The sequence below is a fragment of the Echinops telfairi genome, unplaced genomic scaffold (assembly GCF_000313985.2).
Source record: "Echinops telfairi isolate 266 unplaced genomic scaffold, ASM31398v2 ScPeMD7_23;HRSCAF=83, whole genome shotgun sequence".
NCBI classification, from domain to species: Eukaryota; Metazoa; Chordata; class Mammalia; order Afrosoricida; family Tenrecidae; genus Echinops; species Echinops telfairi.
This window is the reverse complement of record NW_022103920.1, coordinates 46,829,728-46,839,535: the sequence shown is the minus strand read 5'-3', so window position 1 is coordinate 46,839,535 and position 9,808 is coordinate 46,829,728. Positions and strand designations below refer to the sequence as shown.

Here is a 9,808-nt window from a genome sequence, read left to right as displayed (position 1 = left end):
GATGGCCACTTGTTTATCTTCAAGCCTTTAAGACCCCAGATGTTATATTTTTTGATAGCTGGGCACCATCAGCTTTCTTATGCACCCATTTTGTATTTAGCTATCGTGTTGGGAAGGTGAGCACCATGGAATGCCAGGTAAATAGAACAAAGTGTTCTTGTGTTGAGGGAGTACTTGATTAGAGGCCCAATGTCCATCTACTACCTTAATACTAAAGCTATAAATATATGCACATAGATCTATTTATCCATTGCCATATATAAATATATTTATGTATGTACATGTCTGTATTTAGACCTCTGTAAATGCCCTTTGCCTCCTAGTTCTTGCCTCTATTTACTTTTAATTTCCTCTTGTCCCACTATCATGTTCAGCTTTCATTTGGGTTTCAGTAATTCCTCTCAGTTACATTGCCCTTGATCAATCCCTATGAGGCCTCCTACACCCTCCTTGACATAGATTTTAGATCACTTGTTGTTCCCTTGTCCCTGGGTTTGTTAACACCTACTTCCTCCCCCACCACCCCCCTTCCCTTCTGCCATGTCCCCCTGGAACTGTCAGTCCTGTGTTTTTCTCCTCAGGTTTGTTTATTCTCCCTATCTTATCTAGATAGACACGCAGAGATGATAATATGCACAAAAACAAGACAGAGCAAAATAAAGCAAACTTGGCGCCTTTGTTTTAACTGTGCTAGTTGGAAGATTTGACCATGCAAACACTCACACTAATATTGTTTTCTAAGAAAATTAATTTCTAGCAAGGGATAGATTAGTGGTTTTTTTAATCCTGATCACCATGCTGGGACACTCAAAATTTATCATGTAGGGTTTTCTTTGGTTTTTCCTCTTCAACTATGACTTAAGCAAGAAGATTCAGTTCAAAATTCTCATTTGAAATGTTGACCTTTCCATCAGCCAAATGCTTCACATCCACACCCCACACCACTAGGGCTACTTATAATACAGAGTGGTAACAAATCAAGATTGACTTTATGAAAATAATGATTTTATGAAAAGGAGCTATAACAATTATGTAAACAAAGTAGGTATAACAGGACATTTGCTTCACAAAGTGAAACACTTACCTCTTGATCTTGGACTTCTCTTTGCTAAGATATGGTCATGATGATTCAGAACCTATTCAATGGCCATGAGTTTGGGTTTTGTGTTTGTTTGTTTTCCTTCTTAGTTTGAGTGTGCTTTTCGATATCTATCCCACAGATTTTTTACTAACATTATTTTTATGCAACCATGAGTTTATTTGCAATGTCTTGTTTGTCCCTTTATTTTCTCATCATCCTCTCGGGGTTGTTTGTTTGTTTGTTTGTTTTAAGCAAAAGGGAAGAAATTCATTGGATCCCATATGGGAAACCCTAAAGGGGCTCAGCATACCCTACAGTATAGGCATGCCCAGGCAAAGCGTCACACCATTCTCTGTACCCCCATGTCCCAGGAGGACTCCCCTTGAGCCAGGCCCCAAAGCCCCAGGATTGGCTGTGGATGGGGTAGAGGTTTTTCATATAAGGAAATACTTTCCTAAGCCTTAAAAAAAATCTCCTTATTTAATTAAAATTACAAGGAGTGGACTTTAACTTTCTGACTAGGAAATTCAAATATTCATCATTAACATGTATTTTATATATATATCTGTTCACTTTTAATTAACCTTGGAAGGGTTATCAAATTTTCCACTTATCCATGAAAATATTATTTTTTTTAAAAACCATAATTAATCAAGTTTGGCAACAAAATCTTTTCAAATCACTTTGATGGTGATAAAGCAGTAGGAGTTGGAGCAAGCATTTCATTATTTTTATACACAGGAAACAGAAGTCAACAAATATATCCAACGTAAAGTCCTTGAGGTCAAGGACTGTTGGCTGACCAGCTGAGACAACAACTTTTAACTGCCACGGTGTGTCCGTGGCTCTCACTATTCCATTCAATGTATATCATGAATATTACTTGCTATATGAAGTGACCCATCTTACTATAGACAATTAAGGTGTGTCTCTGATTGTTAAACCTTCATCAGTGATTATAATTCATATAGGAGCAATTGCTGTTCCAACTGTTTATAGCAGCAAACGTCTATCTGTTCCTATGCAAATAAAACATTAAGAAGAATTCTTCAGTTAATAAGTAAAAGAATATTTTAAAAATGGATGCTGGTTGAATCCGGGTTTAAGACCTCAGAACTTCATGCAGTGTGTCTTGGAGCCAGCCGGCATAAACTCAGAAGGCAGAGTGTGCACCTCATTTCAACTAATAAGCATCAGAGTGGAAATTTGAAATTAGCTGTGGTGAAAATATTTACACTGTGGAAACTGTCATATGCTTCAAATCATGCTAGCTCATAAGTCACTTGAGCAGAAGCACGTTGAAAACCCCAAATCAAACCCACTGCCATCCAGAATCGGCTGATTGTGACCCTCTCTAGGGTTTCCAATACTGTAAATTCTTCTTATGGAAGCTTACAGTCTCATCTTTCACCTTTGGAGTGACTGGTGAGGTTTGAACTGCTGACTTTGCAATGAAGAGCCAGACATCTAACACACAGTATCACCAGGACTCTGAGAACCACAATGAGAAAACGATTTACAGAGAGTAGCAGATATTCTATATAAAATCTAGGAATAGATACACTTTTTAGTAAAAGAAAAGAAACCAATACTAAATTAGAAAATTCTGCTAACAGTTTTTTTTTTGGTTTTTTTTTTCCTATTTTGGAGTTTCTAAGAAGACGCATTTTTCCCGTCGTAAAGAATTATGGAACCAGCCTGGGCTTAGCGACACAAAGCTGGAGCCGCCTGTGAAAAAGGGAGTAGTCAGATTTCCTCTCCTGTGGTTTTTCACATCTGGTGCTGAGGCCAGAGCAGCTCCTCTAAGTTAAACCAAAGAATAAGAATCATGAGATCAGTGACAGGGTGGGGAATAGACTTCTGAGCCCCTCCTGGAAAAGTGTACCTCCCTGAAGATGTGGTCCCTCCGCCCTGCAGAGAGCAGTGCGTTCATGATGCCAGGTGTCTGACTCAGCCCGACTGGCCACTGTCCCTTTCCTGGGCTCCCCCCACTTAACACCCTACTCGCACAACCAGTCTCAGCAGCCAAGTGACTCAAAGCTTCCTCTCTTGGCAAGGGTTAGGAATGTTATCTCTGAAGTCCTCCCAATGAAGGATCAACTGTGACTGCAACACCCCTCTCCATCCCCGCCCCCGCCCCCCATACACACGACAGTCCATTTGCTAGCTTACCCTATAAACACCACTGTTTTCTTAAAGAAATGAGACTGCAGAAATCGTATACTGCCACTCTAGTGTGCCCTAGCCTTTCAAAGCAAGATTGGTAGCTGTGTTAGCAACCAGCCCGCCCAAGTCAGTCAGAAGAAGCCTGCCAATTGTGCCATAAAGTTTTTCCATAACACGTTTGGTATGTTGCGAAGGGCAGCCAAAGACAGCTGACTCATTCTGTGGCCAAATTAACGTATTCTATTATTCCAGGGCAAAATGTGTAAAGCTTCTGCAAGACATGTGTTTGTACATGCTATTCGATTAAAGCAGACCTAATGAGAGTGTGTAGTTATAATAGGTCTATATATGGAACGGAACAACCTCCTTCAATTACTGCACAGGTAACTTTGAACAAGTCTGGTACTTGGTGCAGCATAAGAGAGCAGCAAACTTCTGATCTACAGTCGGCAGTGGCAAGGAAAGAGGAGCTCGTTGCTGGAGTTTCTGTGGGTTACACATCTTCAAGTTGGCCTTTAGTTTAGAGAGACTGTTTCTTAGATGTTTGAAAAGATTTAGTTAGAAAAGCTCACAATAAAATTGAACCTATAAATCATACAGTTATGAAAAGTTAATGCCTCATATGATTATTCAAAAGAAGGTGAGTACTGCAGAGGAGAGAGAGATCGCAGGGAAAACAACTCTGTTGAGGAGAGAACAGAAAGGCGAGGTGGACCTGCTGCAAAGGGCCCCTGGATCTGGGCAACTAGAGGAGGAGACGTTGTTTCAGGCGGAGAATGCCAGATAAAAATTAGTACCTGCGGTTGGTCAGCCTGCACGTGATGACAGGGCTGGCACATAGGGTCCGGTAGGCCATGAAAAATTACTGTAAGAGAGATGAGCATCAGCTTGTACATAAAGACGTGTTCTCAACTACGTAATTATTGTAGGTCGAAAGCAACAGTCTATGATACTTAGCATTTGAACACAAGTTCGGTTTCTCTCAGGACATCTTTCATATGAACAATGGCCAAAGTGAAGTCCCGATCCTGGAACGTCATGAAATCCTCTTTATCCACGGCTAATCCATCTGTGAAGAGTTACGTGGATATCACCTCAGGGCCCTTTCCTTCACTTGGGATCTCTGGTCTCCGGTCCTAACAGAGTAGCAGTTCCGGCTCTCAGAGGCGTTGTTTTCACATCCCTAACTTTGTTTTCTCATCTAAACCTCTGCACCGACTCTGACAGCCGTAAGTTTCAAATCTTCCTGTTAAACATTACAGACTTTGAAGCATATGCATCCAATCATTATGAACCACGCTGCAGTGTTTATTTTCCATTTCTCTACAATCTTGTACTCATAGGACTCAATTTTTATTTGCCGTGAATATGCCCATTTTCCTTTGTAGAATATTTCTCTCTGGAAGACAACCAACGCACTACTGCGGAATCCATTCCAACTCCTAGAAATCCGATGTAGGGTTTCACAGATGATCAGTCTCCATGCACCCACCCAGCCACCCTTGTCTCCCATGGAGCAGCAGTTGGTGGAGTCAAACTGATGGCTTTGTGGTTTGCAACCCAAGGCATCTGTCCCCTGTACCCCTACCAGTGCTCTCTCTAGAAAACCAAAAATGAAAAACCACATTGCTACAGAGTTGACTCTGCCTCATGGCTAACCTGATCACGGGCCATTGAGCCTGTACACGTTTACAGGAGCACACGAAAACAAACAAAAATCACAAGCAGTACACTCACCGCCATCAACTTGATTCAGACTCCTAACAACCCCGAAGGACAGAGTGGAACAGCCCCTCCAAGACGGGAACTCATCAAGCGGGTGAAAAGTCTCATCATTCTTCCAGGGAGCACCTTGGTGATTTCAAACTGCTGACCTTGTGGTTAGCAGCCCAACTATACCACCAGGCCTCTTAGAAGAGCAAATAGCTCCCTCTTTCTCTGGTGGAACAGCTACTGGGTTTACACGGATAACTTTGCACTTAGAAGGCCAACTGCCTCCTCCACAGCACTTCCAGGGCTCCTTGTAGAAGACACTCCAAACCAAACTCACGGCCAGTGAGTCCATTCCAGCGCACAGTGTCCCGGCGGGACAGAGAAAAACAGCACCTGTGTGTTTCTGGGGCTCTACAACATTAATGAAGCAGAAAGCCTCCTCTTTCATCCTGTGGTTAGCAGCTCTAAATGTAGCCCAGCATGACACCAGTACCTCTTGGAGGTAGTACGCCCAAGCCAGAGCCAAACACACTGCCATGGGATCTCCGCCAGCTCATAGCGACCCTAGAGGCTGTGACAGAACTGCCCCTGTGGATTTCTAAGACTGTGACTCTGTATGGGAGCAGGAAGCCCCGTCTTTTTCCTGGAGTGGCCAGTGGTTTTGAACTGCTGACCTTTCAGTTAGTAGACCAACGTGTAACTATTCAAAAGAGACATCAGCCTAATTAATAATCAAATGCTTTTATTTCATGACAGCATGGATCAAGAGTTGAGGCACTTGCTTTAATATATCACAAGATGATGGGGGGAAGCTACTCACAACTTATTTGTACTTGGCAGAGTTACAGTGAGCAAGCAAAGAAGTGCTCATAGAGACAATTTGCAAAGGACCATCAACTTGTGTCCTGTTCCCATCATTGTCATTCTTTCATTATCAACAAAGTTTATGGCTTGACGAAATGGAATTAATGTTATTATCCAATTATTATATTATTATCCATAGAATTCTTCTATGATTTTGAAAATAATATTTTGGAAGGAACTAATTGCTAAGCAAGAAGTTCATTGAAATATGAAACAAATGATCCAAATATCTGTGGATTTAAATTTCTGCATGGGTATTGCAAAAAGTGGCATAGAATGGTGTCTGACATGCTCTAATCTCACAAGTGGGAGGAGGAAAGTCATCATGAGCCCAACGCGTGTTCCTCTGAGGTAGAAGGAGTATTACCTGCCTCTGCCCTCCAAACGGTTCACCGATTCTGACACCAAACATCTCACAGGGCACACTTGACTTCCCGGCTGGGTTTGACAACTCACTGCAAAACTTATAGACATTAATAATAATTATGGGGTTTTGAAGGGAAGAAAAGACTGCAGTTCAGCCGTTCAAGATAAGAACACTCAGGCTACAGTTCTTCAATCAGAATACATTTCTTTCTTTCATGCTTACAGGCATTTCCTGTTCCACCCCTTAGCTTTTCTACGCCCTCGAGTCCCTTAGCCTCTGCCCTACTTGGACAAGTGCTATAAAGCTCGTTTAATTCTGCTAACGAGTGCTCAAGGGCTCCCCCTCTACCAGTAAGCCGCTACCTGAAGGCACTCAGCTCTCATACTTTGGGAAACCCACGCTCTGTCTCCTGCCAGTCTTGTGGTTTTGATGTCTCTTTATTGAGAATTCTCTGCCACTACTTTTCCTCTTTTCTGTTGTCACATTTCTGGTCGTCTGTCTCTGTTTTTGGAATCAAGAAAGTTCCCAGAACAAGGATCTCAGGTTCCCCCTGCCCCTTTTTTCTTGATGGTAGTGATATTACCCGTCTCTGCCTCTGGGATGACTCATTGTAAGCCTAGCCCGTTAAAGACTAATTCCTACATTAGGCTCTATACAGCCTATTTGCATGTTCCCATTCTGCAAGGGTGTCGTGTCCCTTATTATTAGCAAACTATCAGTAGGCCATAATCACCTCACGTTTTCATAACACTTTTCAGTCACTTGGTGGGAGCTACAAAGTAGGCCCGTAACAAGCAATTCACTACACCACAGATGTTTTGTCTGTTTCACTGGGAAACAACAAATTTCAATTGATGAGGTATATAGTAAACCAAACATGTTCATTTTTATGCTAATATATATAGGAAAGCATTGGACTGCTAATCACACAGTTGTCAGATCTAATCTACCAGCCACCACTGAGGATATAGATCTGCTTCTATAAATATTGACCACTTCAGAAATCCTATGTAGGGTTGCTGAGAGTCATAATTGATTCAATGGTGGTGGGTTTATTGGGAAAGAAGGGGGGCGCGGATAATCTCTGGCAATGCAAATGGTTCAGAGGCACTTGGCTACTAAAAGCTTGGTGGTTTAAATTCATCCAGAGGTGATCAGAAGAAAGGTCTGACAATTTCAACAAGCATGGAAAATCCTTTGGAGCACTGTCCTACTCGGATCGGGGCTTGTCATACTTTGGAATCTACTCAAGTCAAATTGTATAAGACCATATAAGAACCTAGCTGGTTGGAAATTTCAAATTGCTAGTTTCCTCTGTGTATGAAACTTGTTCTCCATGTGCTAAATACACCGGCTGAAAAAGAAAGCAGTGCCAGTTCCTTTTGTGTTTATAAATATTGAAGCCAGGAGGTCTGCATTTTTCTTTGAGTTGGTCTACATTCAATGACTCACTCTGTGTGTGTATACACATGTATACATGTGTATACACACACACACACACTTATCCTTTAGTTGCTATTTCTTAATCAACGTTTTCTAATCATTAGCATTTCTTTTTATAGCTACAAATTGATGAACTTTTTATTACTAAGATAACTAAAGTTCTTAGCCACCAAAAAATAATTTGTCTGAGTTTTAATTATCAAAGTAAAACACAGAAACGAGAAACTAATAATTTAATATTAGCACATGCTAGAAAAACATCCCAAAGGGAATGATGTCTAGTAATACATCCTAAACTTTAGATTTTTTTAGAACTTAGAGAAGCCAAGAGTTAAGGGGACGTCTCAGCTTTACAAACCCATAATTGGTAGTGTTTTATGGATGGCTGGATCTATTTCAACTGTGCATGCATGGTTCTTTCCATGTTTTCATTCAGTGCGCAATATATTTCCCTTTTCCACTTTGTGTGAAGAATTAGGACAGAAAATGCCCATAATTCGATACTTCACAGAAGTATGGAATGCATTCATCAGCTGAGAACACCCTCAACTTAAATTCTTTGTCCTCATTTGGCCTGCACTGTGGCCAATTTATAAACATGGATATTTAAATATAATGCTTCTTTAAAGAAGATATGAGCCCCAGATGAAAGTCAAGTTCATGGCGGTGCAGAAGAGAGGCTTAGTTTTATTACTTGTTCATTATCTTCCTTTGGTGAAGTCATTTAATTGCCTGTTGGGCCTTTCTATAAAAAGAGAATTACATTTACTGGTCCTGTAAAAGAATGCTAGTAATGTTAATTTAGTCTAAAACTTGCATTCAGGATGATGCAGCCCATGTCTAACTGAGTGAGGTCATAATATCAATTGGCTGAGTATTATTTGTGGTTTTGGGCCAGCCTCATCCTACCGATCCAGGGGTGCTACAATGATTGCAGTGTTGCAAGTTTTAGCCCAGAGTTTCTCTTGATCCTTTTGGTCCCTGGGTTTGTTTACCTTTTTTTTTTTGGTCATTGAATCTGCATTAATATTTTTGCAGCTTACATATTTTTGTTTTGTTGAAATATGGCTGCACTAAGCATAAATGAGTATACTCCTTATTGGAGAACATGATTGAAAGTAAGCATCCATTGCCACCTTCTGTGAAGCGTATGTGATCCACTGTGTCCGGAAGCCTTGTTTCTGGAGCCCGCTCGCCTCTGGGCCTGCGGAGACGCTGTTGATGAGACTCGTTCATTTATGCTTTCCTTTGACTCCGATTCTCTTCCCTCGGGAGAAATCAAGACTTGAGTAGGAGCTCCATGTGGGGCGAGGGGGAAAAAAAGGAAGTGCTTTGGCAAAGTGCTTTGTTTCTGAAAGGAGAAATACTTAATATGAAATGGGTTGAATGGACAAAAATGCTTGTATGTGCTAAAGACTGTATGCAGCAGTTTTGCACATGTGTTTTCATACTCTGGCCCTAGTAGTAACTGAGTTTGAGTGCCAAGCTTTGGCAGTTCTCCACTTATCCTGGAATTTTGTCTCGGGACCCCTCCCCTTACCACCTCAGGAGCCTTGTCTGGCTCTCTCTCCAGAATTGCTGATTCTTTCCAGGCCATCCTTCTCATGGAGCGCATTACTGCTTTCTGCCGACTGCTGATCTACTCCGACTCTTGCGTCTCATCTCATCACTTTAGTACAATTGCAGCCAAATGTAATAGAATAATCCATTCAGTCAACAATTGTTTATTTTATATCTATTGTTTGGCAACTTTCGGAGAGGTCTGAAGTTGAAGCAATAACCACAAAAGGTCCAATTTCCTTTTTGAAAAAGAAGCAGATAATAAATACACAAGCAACTAATACATCTTGTTAGGTGAACAAGTACTATAAAGAAAACGAAATCAGAATCAGGAAATAGATATAAGAGCAGAGATGGAGAGAGGGCGCTATCGTTTGATGTTTCGTCGTCTCTAAAGAGCAAACTTTGGGACTGTGCACTGAATGGAAACCGTTGGCTGGGAGAAGGAATCCTGAAAGGGCTCACACACTGCCGTGGAGTCAGTGAGCCCGGGTGGCCTAGTGGTGAAGCTTTGGGCTGTCTTTCCAAAGGTCAGCAGCTCAAAACTACCATGCCACAAGAGAAAGATGCAGTTTCTACTTCCATTAAGGGTTCGAGTCTCAGAAGCTGGATGG

General features: G+C 41.5%; 1 protein-coding gene across 1 annotated transcript in view; it reads left to right on the top strand.

Annotated features, from left to right (window-relative positions):
• The window catches only part of SEMA3C (semaphorin 3C), a 183,342-nt gene that overhangs the window by 124,601 nt on the left and 48,933 nt on the right, over nt 1-9,808 (top strand). The gene's annotated exons all lie outside the window — the stretch shown is intronic.